The sequence below is a fragment of the Lepidochelys kempii genome, chromosome 2 (genome assembly GCF_965140285.1).
Source record: "Lepidochelys kempii isolate rLepKem1 chromosome 2, rLepKem1.hap1, whole genome shotgun sequence".
NCBI classification, from domain to species: domain Eukaryota; kingdom Metazoa; phylum Chordata; order Testudines; family Cheloniidae; genus Lepidochelys; species Lepidochelys kempii.
The window spans coordinates 50,356,021-50,371,181 of NC_136381.1; the positions used below are offsets into that span (position 1 = coordinate 50,356,021).

Genomic DNA, 15,161 nt, shown 5'->3' on the forward strand with positions numbered 1-15,161 from the left:
AAATAGCACTCTACTCATACTGTACTTTTAGCATATTGGACAAAATTTGCACCATATCATTAACTGGAAGCAACAGCAGTACACATTTTTAGTTAAATATCATTTCTATTTTTCCACCTAGGGAACTACTGAATCATCCAATATCAAATTGTCTATTCTACTGAAACAGTACATTATACCATATTTGTATCCGAACCACATCCTACCATATTGGAAAACTGATGCCTGATCTTATTTCCAGTGCAATCAATAACAAAATTCTCACAGACTTCACTGGAAATAGGTATCATCCGCTTGGATACTGTTATTTATACACATGTACCATGTTGTATTTGTGCTACAACAAAACAATGCACCAATGCACCATAAGACTGACTGTTATGAGAAGGTATAATGGGCATATTTTATTTCTTTATTTATTATATTTTGACATTTACAGTATGTAATACCATATTGAGAAATAACTGACAGCAAGCCATACTTGGTAGTGACTTCAGGACAAATTCTGTTCTCAGTGCAAACCAACTGAGGCCAATTCATTGATGTCAAAGTGTCGCACAACTATAAATAAGAGCAGCATCTGGCCCCTAAAGTCGATGTAATGGCAAGAGAATCACACACACTAAAATGAAATTTTACCAATTCTATAAGTTTCAAATGCAGAGTACACTAAGATCTTTTGGGTCTAGTCTAACTCCCAATTCAAGTCAATGGAAAGAATGTAATTGTCTTCAGTGGGAGAGGTTATATTGCTAAAGGAAAAATATATTAAAACATTTTCAAACTGGAATTATTAAAATCAGGCATCTGAATCCATAATAAATAGAACTGGTTAGAAAAAATCAACTTTTGAGAAAATTGAAAGTTTTCAGAAAAAATATTTCTGATTAGCTCCAACACTTAAGCATCTACATATAAATAATTGGATTTTATTTAGAGGTGCAGACCACTGATAGTTCCCACTGAGATCAGTCTGAGCTGTGGGTGATTAACACCTCTGAAAATTGAGCTGCTTTTATGTAAGTACCTAATTATGGATTTACAGTAGATGCATGGCTTTAGGCACCCTTGTAAAAAAAAATTGGCCCAAGCTTATTGATACAGGTTTGTTAATGTTACTTCTTAAACATGTTATAGTTACGTTTGAGGCCATCTAACATGTTTCAGTTACAAATTCCAATGTCAATAATAGCTCTTGACTTGAAATAAGTATAAATTTAACACCCCCCAAAATGCACTGCCCTATCAGAAGTTGTGGCCTTTCAAAGTTTTAATCAAAAGTCCGTATCTTCAAGGTGCCAATACCATTCCCCCAAAGCTATAAAACTTCTTTTCCAATGGCTCTGAAGGTAGTATAATATTATACCAAGCATTTGGTCATAAAAATAACTGATGATTATGGCTGAAGGCTACATTTTAAAATGAAATGGCAACTAGTGTATTTAGCAATTTCACTGCATTTTGAAATAAAAGTTGAAAGTTACAAAACAAGGCACAAAGTTATAGAATAACTTGTAATGTGTTATTCTACAACACTGCTGATACTGCAGGGGGACATCAGGAATAAGGGCCTGACCCAAGGCCTACTGGAAGTCAGTGGGAGTTTCTCCACTGACTTCAAAGAGCTTTGGATTGGGCCCTATGGATCAAATCTGTCTTTACCTTACTTACACAGGCAGTTACATAGATTTCAATAAGATCAGTGACTTCAAAACAACTACTTGTATGTATAAAAGCAGGCAGGATTTTGCCAATTCTATGTACCATACTGAATTATTGTCAATTAGATTGAGTAGTATAACATGCCATTTAGGAAACAATTCAGCACTAAGACCAGTACACTATGGAGCATTTATTACTAATGAATATTATAAATATAGAGTAATGTATGAGACAACAGTCCATGTTTACATTGTAAGTGGAGAGAAATTATAAAATGAAAACGTTTATAAAATAATAATATTTTAACAAATTCAGCAAGTTACTATTCTCTCAAACTTTTATTTAACGAGTGTGTTGTGTGTGCGTGCACATTATTATTAAAAAAGATTGTTTGCTTAGGTCAAGAACATTCCTTTTAGGCTTTCAGACCTGACCATTCTGCTCTGGACCTGTTCCACCAGCACCTGTTGGGCTAGATGTGAAAAACAAAAGAACTTCACTAACAACCATGTTCAATTTTTATTTGAAATACAACATCAGGAATTTGTTACCACTTCCAGTATAAAGATTTGAGCCTGCAAACTTGATATGGTAGGCTGCCTTTGTACCCATTCAATGGCTGCCCTATGGCCCCTTTATGCTCGTCTTGTACAGAGGTGCAATAGAACAGATGTAAGTCCCCTTTCCCCCCACTCAGGAAATACCCATTTTAGGAGTCCTCTAGGCTGAGTACTGTCTCTACCAATATTGTGATCCCTCCTGCAACAGCCCTACTATGCAGGAGGCATTCCAGATAGGGGTGGGCCTGAAGAGGAAGGGGCACATCAGAATGGGAGGAGGCATGGCTGTGGAATCCTTTCAGCCCAGCAGTTCTGCACTCCTGCAATGGCACATAAGGGGCCATTGCAACAGTGATGCAACTTAGGACTGCCTAACTGCAAATCTGGTCCCAGCGTAACTCACAGAAATAGTCCTTAATCACGCTAGTACTCCTACTGACTTGCATACTTAACAATGTAACCGTATTTCATCTAAAAAACAAAAATAAAAACCCCACCATCCTGGAAATTAGGTCTGTAAGCAGGGTGCTGCATTCTGGGATTTTTTGTTTGTTTTGTTCTTGATAATAATAAGCAAAAGTTAAAAGTGAGGCTGCTGTGGCTGAAGTGCTGATGAAAGGCCCCCATAGCTAAGGTGACAGAGCGGGAGAGGGTAATGACCCAGAAGGAAAGGTCAGTAGGAGGGGATCTTATAAACATTCCATTGTTTAAGCCTTAACTGAACCGCTGTTGAATTTTTCTCCATTTCAATTGCTGCCCTCCTCCTCCTCCTTTTACTCCTCTCCCCTCTTCCATCCCTCTCCTATTGCTTCTTTTTCTTTCATCCTTCTGAGCTCTGCCGACGCCAGGGGAGAGGTCCAGAGCAGGAGGGAAGGTCCAGCAAGTCTGAAATAAAAAAAAATTACAAAGAAAAGATAAAATGGGTTCAGAAATGCAGTTAAATAAAACAACAAAGTTTAATGCATTTTTCCCCTTCTGATAAATGGCACTTTTTAGGCAGTGAAAATAGTTCCTGCTGTAACTCTGTGGTTATGGTTACTGTTGCAAGATTCATTATTATTTTGACCAAGTAGCAGGGATTTCTGAACCCATTTTAAAATTTCTGCTGTGGTATGCCATACCATCCTGCTTATTGTCTTAGGCCCCAATTCAAGACAACATCCCATTTCAGGACAGCACTTAAGCTTTTTGCTCTAACTGCTGTCCTGAATCAGAGCATTAGCACTTTTCAGCAAGCTTCTCTGCATAGGCAAACCCTTGCATCCACTTGGAGCCCTATTGATTATCTGCTCACACAGAGGCAGCTTGCAGAATGGGGACCTTATGACACGTGATGGCAGAATTTGGTTCATATGTCATACTATTACCTAGTAGCTCAATCAGCAGTTGTATACTTTCATATACTGAAAATGCATTATGCCACATGCTCCTTATATTCCAATGACAAACATTCTGTTTGTAACTAATGTATGATATTAGATGTGTTAGCAATACATATATTCGCATGGTGTCCAGCCATGGTGCCTTAGGTGCATAACACAAAAAAGGGAGACAAGCCAGAGACTCCATGAATTCCACCAAGGACTTCATTATTACCAGGATATTTTATGTAAGAGGTGCTCAGATACTACAGTTTCAATAGGTAGTACAAAACCTTACAGTAGATATATAGATACACTTTGAAGAATAAATATGAAGGCCAACTGCCTCCTCGTCTGGTGAAGTGTGTACACGATATTGTAACTATACACTCTATTGCCCTTAGGAAATGGTTATTTGAATGTTTTACACTGTGAGCTCCAACCTATGTCTCTTGAGTCTTATTAATCAATCAGATTTCTGACTTAATGCATACCATTTTAACATGGCAGTTATAGTACCCTGGATGTGCCTTATTTTAGAATATGAATAACACTATGCTATTTTGGGAATTAACTCAGGACATGCCATGTTTTGCACTTATTCATATCAGATTGAACTATATACTTTACTAGCTTGATTCAGGTTTCCTCTTATAGTACTTTGGACTATACAGTATAATTTAAATTACATAATGGTGAAGACAGCTGAAAAGTGTGGCCAACTCAGGTTCCTTACAGGAATTTGCATTGTGGAATTCACAAAGCTCTCCATAAATCTCAATCTATTTACATAGTGTTATCATTCTTCTAAAATCCTACAAAAAATGTTGCAGACACTCATACAGCAATAGCGAAACCCTTGCAATCAAACAGGACTCCATATTATTTATGAGCTATAATAGCTCGTTGTTTTTCGTCACACTTCATCTTACTGCTAATGGGATCTCACCACTATCTCTAATTGGACTCAATTCACATTGTACTGCAATAGATTATGACCTCATACTACACTAGTTAGTGATATTCATAGCAAGGCCATTGAACCATGACAGTAGACAAGCTCTACAGTTCCGCCATTGGATACTGATCTAAATCCTCCACTTACCAATGGACTTTGAAAGACCATTTGTCAGTAATATTCTAGGAATTCATTTAAATGAGCAATTAATGATAACTAAGTTGAGAGGGTGAGGGGGATTTTTGCCACTTACTTTATTTACTCATAAATTTTTAAAATTGTAACTGTATATCAGTATATCCAAACTGTGTATATTTGATTGTATTCCTCTCCCCACACCCTTTGTACTTTGCCTCTTTTCTCAGGCACCATGAGCTCCCTACAGGTGGACCCTTTGTATCCATTATATGAAGTAAATGGATTTTTGTGCAGGCTCATGCGTGGTGGAACTTACTGCAATATCAGGGCCTTAGGTTATAAGCTCTTCTGGGAAGGAACAATGAATGAAATCCTGACTTCACTGGGACTAATGGGAGTTTAGCCATTGCCTAGAGCTGGTCTGATTTCCCCCCCCACCCCCCCCGGTGGAAATTTCCTTTTTTCCTCAAAATTTTCTACTCCGTTTTTTAAATTTTCACCAAAAACTCAAAACCCACAATCATTCCAGTTTTTGGCCAAAATCTTTTGACAAAAACTGAAATTTTCCACAGAAAGAAGACAATTTTTGCAAAAGATTTTGTTTAGTCAAAATTTCAGTTTTCAAAAGAGGGCTTTTCCAGGACTGCACAGGGTATAAATACCGCCTCTCTTCCAATCAGTAGGAAGGGTAGTGCCCCCTCCAGCACCACCACCTTGTTCCAACTGCTTCTTGCTCTTCCTTGCTCCTTCCCTGTACACTTTCCCTCTCCTTCCCCTCTACTATCCAGTTGTAAGAGGATTCTTTAAAGGGGCAATAATTCCTTTTCTTCTAGCCAGTTGGACAAGGAACCACCACACAGAGCTTCAGTGAATACAGTTTATATGGAAATTTTTCAGCTTTCCTTACCACTGACTTAAATAGGGCTAGGATTTCATGCAATATCAGTATTTATTTGTAAAGCACCCTGGTGTACCAATCCTGATGATAAGGGCCACTGTGTGTTATAATAATAACAATAATAAATAACAGCAGCTGCTACATTGAAGAATTATCCCCCATGGCAAAAGAGACAGTAACACCAAAACTTCAGGGTAAATTTTCTTTTCAAAGGGCATAACTTTCATGAATTGTTTATAAGATTTACGTGTATACATCTGGAGGAGCCAGTCTTGCAGCTGTTCCACGTAGAACCCCATTTTAATCAATGGAAGCTTTGCATGCAGAAGGAAAACAGAATCAATAGTGAGGAAAATGATTCCACTCTCCCATTGCAGCATTTTAAAAGACTGACCTGAATTTATCCAATTTAGAGAATGGCGAAAACTGACCTCACTAGCTGCGTTCCTAATTTAAGGTCTGAGGCTACTCACAGTTAAATCAATGGGAATTTCAAGAGCAGAATTGGACCCAAAAGGTTGACACTTACAACATGATATAATCAAGCCCTTTCATAGGCATCTGACTGTAAGTGTTTTGTTTTCAATTGTACCTACAAGGTAACCACATAGTATTATACAGCACGTACAGTGACTGTTTGCACAGAGCATTTTTTCAGTGTTAAACAGCTTCCATCCTTTTAAATATTTAAGTAAAAAGGCTCTTTCAGTATTATAATTGGGCAGGAATTTCCTTCTTTTCTGTCATAAGGAGCTTTTTATTTTACAGTCTGGGTACTGGACAGCATTAGAAACATGATGCTCCACTTACTATATACCATGGGATTCAGCTATAACTCCCACCAAGTTCACTGAGAGCTGCAGGTGCTCACCACCTCTTTGGATGAGGCCTTGTGTGATTGTTCAGGTATTTATAAAAAGCTTTGTCAAACTCATTAATTACTTTTTTTCTATATTTAATTAATCACTATTGCTGAAATAAAATGAATGCTTAGTATGAGGAAAACATTTTAATATTTTAAATACTAAACAACTCTAATACCAAACAGCACAGTTAAAACAAATCAAAACGGGTTCCACGAAATTGGATTTATAAATCCAAAACACTTGAAAGCAAAATAAAAACTGCCATGTACACAGGATGTCCTCAAAACATAATACCACCATTCTGAGTTTACAAGTTCTCTGTTTCACTTGACATGTCAGCCACTGAATATCTATGTGAAGCTCTTAGTTGAAAGCAAGACATCTTTGGTTTTGAGTGTCATCAATATGATATGTTGCTCTACAGACCAAATTGAGACTTGTTATAATCATGTCAAAATCCCACTAATATTTCACTTTGGCCAATTATCTCCTTTTTCTTGACCTTCCACCTGAGCCTAAGACACAATGTCCATACTATACTTTTAGCACGGTAACTCAAGCCCTGCCAGTGTGATTCTGCGTGGCATACCTCTAGAAGCCTGGGGCCTGCTTTTCACCAAACTCGTTAATAGTATCAAGGTTCTGTTAGATCCATGTTGCTTCTTGATTCTCAGGTATGTTCTGTACTGCCTTTATAATCTGTGGTTTGTCAAGAGGCTCTGACCATTTTTTCCCTGAGGAGCTCATTCTTGCTGAAGCAAAATATCCCCTGTGCTCATATTGCTGCACTGATTCACTGGGGTACAATTTAATGGAGGTAGTAATAATTGGCAGTAACCTAATGACATCAGTTCTCCCATCATTTGGTAAAGTCCCTCCATGCAAACCTCATTTAACCAGGACTCCACAGAGTTTGGGTAAACAGCTCATGACTGGGCAGTGAGAGGAAAGAGCCCAAAGAGCACCATTCTATCTAGTATCATCCTCATGAAGAGGACTCTGTCAGAATTAATTTCCATGGGTCCCTGTAAATGCTTCAGAGGCTAGATTTGTGGCCAAATGATTATTTATAGCACAGCAGCCCCTAGAAATCTCAAATAGGTCAGGTCCCCTTGTGCTAGACATTGACATAGCAGAATGGCTCTAAAAGGAGTCTGATAACAGGGAGGACCAAGGGGCTACAATACCATCCATAGTGATTGATGTAAAATGAAAATTAGACAGACTGACAGATAGATAGAGAACACCATAGAAAGTCTGGCTTTCTGGCTGAATAACCTGATCCACAGTGGAAATCTTGAGATCTATAATATAACCCAAACAGATTTTAGTATATCCCAAGGTTGGAGACCTCAGCCCTTGTCCCTGCTGCAATCTGTACAAAACTCTCCAACCAGTAGAAACCACGTGGACTACAGGTTGCAGAGTTTTCTACTTAACTTCAGCCATCAATCAGTGTTTCACACTGGAGTGTCTGAACTGGGAGTAGGTAACCATACAGATACAATTCCTCTAAAAAGAAAAATGTTGGCATAATAACTATGTAAGCACTAAGACACAATGTATGCACTATGGGTTAATTGATTAGTTAAATATTTTACTAACTCTGTATCAGGCTGAAATTACCTGTAATTATATACACATGTTTTAAATACATTCCAGGCTTTTACAGTGATAAAACAAATTAATTGTATTAGTGCCTAGCAACCTGAAATTTGCTTAGTAATTTGAAAGGGCAATTTGATTATTTGTTTTAATTGCTGGTGCATGACTCATCCAGTCAGAAAATCACACTCAATTTTGCAAAAATAATGCTTCCCAGAAAAGTGATCCAAAATCAAAGTCCAAATGCTTCTAAAAGATTAAATTAATTATTGAAATTAAAACTGCATTTCTAAATGGCAAGAAAATAATCATGAGTTAAAATGATGCAATCTATTCAGCTGCATCAGAAAGATCAACAAAGAGGTGGAGGAGTTTGAAATACTACCTCAACCTTTTTTAGACTAACAAATAATGAGATTTGTTTAAATGTTACTGTACAGCATATCAGCTGAAAAATAACTGAATTTATGCAGTGTTCAACAAAAGAACAAGTAACATCAGTGGTCACTCAAACCAAAAATCAAAACAAAGCAAAATCCACAATTTGAGCAACAGTATTTTGAGTCTATATCTGTGAAATAACAAATCTATACAGCTGTCTAACGTCTCATACTATAATGATGAGTTTTGCACCACCTCTAATGTACAGTTTTCTCTTTTCTGGATCCTAATCTTGCAAACATTCACACATGTGAATAACTTCATGCACACAAGTAGTGCGATTGACTACTCACCCCTGTAATATTATTCCAGTGTGTTTGCAGGATTAGGGCTATAGTGTTCTGAATAATTAGTTGTTCACAGATACACTAAGCAATAAAAAGGCATGGTCATCCTTTATTTAAGATATCTCTTACACATTCTATTGAGTTTTTATATTTATTTTATATTTTATAGATCATAACCAAAAAGTTATGGTCTATAAAATCTCTTTCTCCAAACTTTCCTCACTTTTTTTCACTACTCAACATCCTCGCTCTTTCCCTTTCTTCCTCATCTCTTTGTGCTCTTTTTCAAGTTCTCACTGATTTTAATATGTTCCTGTTGTGAATGCTACTTCTGCCATAAGTCTTTTCATGCTCAGTTCTGCACGGTTGGATTTTCTTAAAGGAAAACTGAGCCTATTTTGCTCTGCCTCATCCACAAGGAAGTTTGTAGAGAAATAAACACTTGCCCCCATGAATACATTCTGAAAAGTATTTTAAGGGTTATAGTTGGCATTTCTGAATCTAGTGCTGGACATTGCTTGGAAAGGCATGGTATTTAAGTTACCTACAGTGATGAAGCCTAAAACAATAATTTGAAAACTAGCTAAATAGAGTGATTGTTCAAAAATCATAAAAGAATTTCAGCAGATAAACAAATTGGTGTCATAATGTGTATGTCCATTTATTTAGATATGTTTTGTTTTCTTACGATAGACCTATGTTGAATAAGGCTATACACTGGATTACAAACTATTCCATTGGGGTCCCACATTCACAGACAACTCTGTTTTTCATTAGCAAACAGCCACTTTCAACTTGGGTTCACAAAATCCAACTGTAATTAAAAATAAGGACTCATCTATGTCCTTGGGCAGTGTGAGTGCCAATGAGGTCAGTGGGAATTATACATGCATATATGAGGGCAGAATCAGGCCCTTCAATATCTTGCACCTTTTATACATAGTGTTATGTTGTTTATCTTGTGAATTTTTTGATGGTTGGCCTGAGTTAAATGAGAGAAAAATTGCTATAAGACAGAACTAGCCTGTTAATGGCTGATAGGAAGTACGGCTTTTAGGATAATGACTATGAACAGAGTCTAGGAAATAAGTACCTTGAGAAGAAACTGTAATTAGAAACATTGTTTTAAAAAGTAACTAGCAAACTTTCATTTTCATGCAAAACAAAAGGAGTCTATCATGGTAATGCATACTGGCCAATACATTATCCAAAGGACAAGGTGGTATGAATATAAAGAAAGGGAGAATGGAAAATTCCTAGATACTGGAAATTAAAGAGTTGTGTGAAAAAACATCCCCAGTGTTGGGATATAGATATGGGGAAAGGATGATTTGCTTTTATCATCCATTATTTGCTTCTATCATCCAGCCCTGGGATGGCTAATATCCTCTGTATTGCTTATTTATGACTCAGTGCTCATCCGATGTTGAGGGCACCCAGAACCCTGTGAAACCAGGCTGTTCACTAGTCAGATTTTCATTCAGCAGGTACTGCAAATTTATTATTTGGGTGAAAAAGATAACAAGAATTGCCTTCCAATGTTTTCAGTTCACAAATTTCTGGAAGGGCAAATTAACTCTCTCACCTCCCTTTAAATATCAGAAGAGAGATTTAAAATATAAAGAGATAATATTCAAGACTGGACATGTTCCATTTGCAGAAGTTAAAATTACTATAGTAGTAGCAGTATTTCCCATTATAAATGTAGGGAATGCAGCAAATATTATAGCAAAGGTAATAACAGAGTTAATCAGATGTCCATTTTCAAATTTTCTAGTTTATTTATAAAATTTTATATCTTGAAAATAACTGAACAGTTACTAGTCTTGTACAGTATTTATATTGGTGGCTTTCCAAACATGAATGCAAATTAACACACAAAGTCCTGTTTTCAATAACATTACATTATGACATAAAGCATGGAAATTTCAAGGTGAGCCTGATATAGCATTCTCAATTAAGTTGTACAGTGCATAGATGTTGCAGCATATACAGAGCCAAACACCGTTCTCCTTACAAAAGTAAGCCCCTTGGCCCATGTTATTAAAAGTGCATATGCTGTTTTGTGCATACCCAAGTTGTACATGTAAAATATTCAATACAACCTCAACTTGTGCACATGAAAGGTATGTGTGCACATCAATTCCTGACTTGTGTACATGCAATGGGTATTTTATACACTCCATTTGAGTGTCCATAGTAGTGCACTTCTAAACTTTTTATCATGGATTTCAAGGAAAGATTAAGTGACCAGGATTTTACTCATAGTCAGCAACTATCTGTCCAAATTACTGATATATCACTGCCCATAAAAACAGACAAGTTATGGGCCAAAGGAATGTCGGTCCAGAAATTACTTGCCTGATTTATTTGTTTAAAACAACTTACCAATACTAAGAATTCTGGATTTATTGTCCATTCTCCTCAACTTTATGAAAAACTGAAAAAAATAATAATTTAAAACTAGGCGGGAAAATAGTGCATAGCATGCTGATCACTATTTTGTACTCACAGATTTTTTTCAATCTGAATTATGAAAATAGAAATAGGCTAAGCAGAATTAAAATGTTAATATAACTCCAATAAATAATACCATTATTTATTTTTAGATTTTTAAAATTTTTATTCATTTACATTTTTACAGTTGCAGAAAATTATGGGAGGGCCAAACAATGGAGAGCTCAGGCAATAATTATTTAATGACAGTAAAGTTAAAGCTTTATAACTATTAGAACACAAACTGTCAAAATCACATTTCAAAATATAAAAAGTGAATATCCTTAAATCAAACTCTAAAAATTTCTCAAGCAGTATTTTTCTTACATTACATAGCTGCAGATTTAGATTATCATCAATGGAAATATTTTTTCATCAGTTTGTGGGTGTGTGGTGAAATAGACATTTACCAACAGTTACTGGTAATCTAATCCTTCCAAGAATAAATAAAAGTAGGGGTCTTCTTAAAATGTGGATGATTGACCCAGTGGATTGTAACTACTCCAAACAAGGTATTATAATCTATCACGTAAATATCTAGATAGTGACTTTTAGAAAGATGGATTATTGACCCAACTGCAAATTAAATCTATGTTAGATTAGTTAGGCTTTTTTAAAAAATCACAGTGTTGTTGTAAAAACCCACCAGCCATGTATAATAGTTACTTTTCCACACCAGATAACTAACATTTATTGGGTTTTGTTTCACAACATATTCAACAGAATGAGTGCACATTACAGACTTTGGATAAAAACTTTTCAGTTTAAAAGAGAATGTATTTGCGAGTTCCAAGAATGTAAATATGTGTCTGAAGTTTCTAACTTCCAAATGCATTTCTATTCCTATAAACGAAAAATAGAGAAAAAGTTTCTCTTTACATCTGGAAAGAAAAAAAAAAGGATTCCCTAAAAGACACTTTCTTTTCAATGCTTAAATGCAGAGCAAATTTTTATGACCCAAGTTATAAAATCCCTGAAATCTTTTAATAGAGAATACACTAAACAGCACCATCACAATAAAGCAAACCATGCAGAACACTGCAGATCCAAGTATTGGACACCTCAACTTTGATAAAATACTCAGCTCTATCTTCTTTCTGGAAAAACTGCCAGTCGGAAAAATCTTTCAAAATCATATTTCAGTGCACCAATATCCTGTCTCTAAATCAGGAACAGTTTAGGTGCTGTTAAAGCAAAGTAACAGTTGCTTCCCTAATCTTGAACTCTCAGTGACCGTCACGGAAAGTAACTGTTTCCTATTCCCTGGCAGACAGCAGCATTAATAATCACCAAAACAAAAGGAAACACCTCAAAATATGCATCTGCTCATAATTAATCGCCAGCCCAATGAGCTAAACCTGACAGACGACCTGCTTGTTGCCTTGATTATTCCTTGTTAATAGGAGGCGTAGGAATTGGAAATAAGGGGGTTTGTTATCCCTATGGATTTGGAATATGTGTCAAGCTCATATGGCAGTGAGCCAGCCCCTCTGAGAGATTGCTGCTACTGTTTTCTCTCACAGCCACCCAAGATTTTCTAATAGGCATTTTTTAAACACACACACCCCTTCTTACTCACAATCCAGTTCCGTTATTTTTAAGCCCTAGAAGAGTCCCTGCTCATAACTTGCATCTCACGGTTCCATTCAGGTTTGTCAGCTGGCTACCCGCATGTCTAGGATAGTACATAAACTATCACACGCAGTTTAACCGACCTAGGCTCAATTAGCGCAGTATTTTGGACACATCCGAGCGATCAAGGGGCAGATAATTTAGTTTCGTCTTCATTTCATTGAGGACACATATTTAGCGAGGGATTGAGATATTTTTATTATTAATAATAATCATTATTATTCCCACAATGTAATTTACAAAGAGTGGAAACGCCTACAAGGAGATGAAGTACCTGCACTGGGGAGATGTTCAGTTGTTCACTTCATCTTCCGTTGACAAGGAAACCAAACCGCACTTCATTCTCCAGGAAAACCTTCCACTGCCATCATTTTAAAATGTATTTATTTGTATATATGTGCATATCTATCATCATCATCCTGATAATCATCATAATAAAATTATCTCGGTAAAAGAATAAAAAAGTCAAATGTGCAAAAGTAACGATCATTGCTTTGGCTTTTTTTTTTTTGGCTTTTTTTTTTTTAAGGAGAAAAAAGTATTTAAAAATGATCAACTCTAACAAGCTGCAAGAAAAGTTTCACGTTATAAACGGGCATCAAAGAAAAAGAAGAAAAAAACTGCTAACTGCACCGAGTGTCAAAAAAGGAAACAACAACCAAAAATAATAAAATTAACATCTTGCTCAGTGGCCTAAACCAGTATTGCAAGATCACAAACTCTTTGTAAACACTGCTGTAAAATGCATTTGCAATTCACATCTATATACCAAAAATTAAAAATTAAAAAAGCATCAAAACAACATCTGGAAAAATCCTCTGCAAAAGAGTTAGAAACATGCCTTTTTTCCTCATCTTTTAAAAAACGCATATTTCACATTGCTTTCTTTTCTCGTGCCATAACAAAACCAGTTGCATATCTAGATCTAGAGATAGTAAATTTATCTATGTTGTTGCTGGACTGGTAAGTCTTAATTTTATTGCATTGCTCAATTCCCAGTGACTCCCAGCCCCAGCAGCACCTTTTGCTCACAGTTTAGTAACCATCGCATGCTAAGAAGAAGAAAAAAACAAAACAAAAAACAAAAACAAAAAACTTGTCATCAGAAAAAGGATCAAATCCATTGAAACAATAATCAAAGAGGAAGAAAAAAAGGAGAAAAATAAAAAAAGGAAGAAAAAAAAGGACAAAAAAAGGAGGACAAGAATGTCAGCGGAAAGGTACTCACCGAGCGGGAGTAAAAGAGAGGAATAAAAATGAGTTACTATAAAATACAGTATGGCGGTGGAAGAAGGAATGAGGCGCTTCCCCCCCCTCCCCTCCTCTCTAGTCTCTGCCTCAGGCAGCGGACACGTGATTCGTAGCCGGGCTGACTCGCAGGCAGGGGGAAGGGGTTAGCCCCGCTGGAGCAGCCCAACTCACTCACGCGGCGGCGGCGGCGGCGAGCGGGAGGCGGGAGCCCGCAGCCAGGGGCCAGGGGCAGGAGCCTGGGCAGCCGGCGCGGCGGCGGCGGCGCGAGCCGAGCAGGTGCCTCCCGCCCCAGCGCCACGCGCCGCGCACACCCACCCATCCACCCACTCACACACACACACACACACACGCGCGCGCGCGCGCGCGCGCGCCGGAGACACAGGCAGGGGCGCGGGCGGGAGGCAGAGGGGAGCTGGAAGCCGGCGCCGTGCGAGCGGGAGCAGCTGCTGCTGCGCGGGCGCGGGTCGGCGCTGCCACAACTTGCCGCCTCCTCACTTCAAAGTTATCGCGCGGCTGCTTCCGGTGCTGCCAAATTAAGGGTTTTACCTTCTCCATAAATAGTCCCCTGCTCTGGGTTGCCGATGGGGCTGGCTAGCCTGGGTGGCAAGTGGCGGTGCAAGCCAGCGCTGCTCCAGCGTCCCCTGCCAAGGCACCGGGGCCGGGGCTGAGTGCTCTGGAGCTGCACTCTCTGCTTGGGCTGGATCTGCTCCGTCCAAGTGCAAACCCGAAGCAAGGCTTGTCCAGAGCGCACTGGGCAGCAGATGCTCACGGTTGCAGCTGGACAGAAACTAGAAAGTGCCGAGAGACACGTTCAATATTTCGCTACTTTGTTTTGCTTTCCTGGCTTCTGCTCTGTTGTTGGTGCGGTGGGGCTGTTGTTTTTAATAACAAAGTTATTGGCAGAGGCTAAAGTCAAACAAGTGACTCCCGAAAGGCTGCTCTTGGGAGAGCGCTTTGCAGGTGGCGTGTGCTAGCCAGAGAAGCAGCAATGCATCGTCACGCAGGA

At 38.1% G+C, this 15,161-nt stretch overlaps 1 protein-coding gene across 15 annotated transcripts in view; it reads right to left on the reverse strand.

The window, feature by feature from the left end:
- Positions 1–14,871, reverse strand: part of RALYL (RALY RNA binding protein like) — a 614,199-nt gene extending 599,328 nt beyond the window's left edge. For 11 of the 15 annotated variants that reach the window (XM_073330698.2, XM_073330696.2, XM_073330687.2 and 8 more), the window contains exons 1-2: positions 14,133–14,324; positions 13,179–13,265 (exon numbers count right to left, since the gene is read on the reverse strand). The gene's annotated coding sequence lies outside the window, so the exon portion shown is untranslated. The other 4 variants (XM_073330702.2, XM_073330700.2, XM_078851494.1 and 1 more) reach the window with 3 other exon arrangements.
- Between the last annotated feature and the right edge of the window lie 290 nt (positions 14,872–15,161).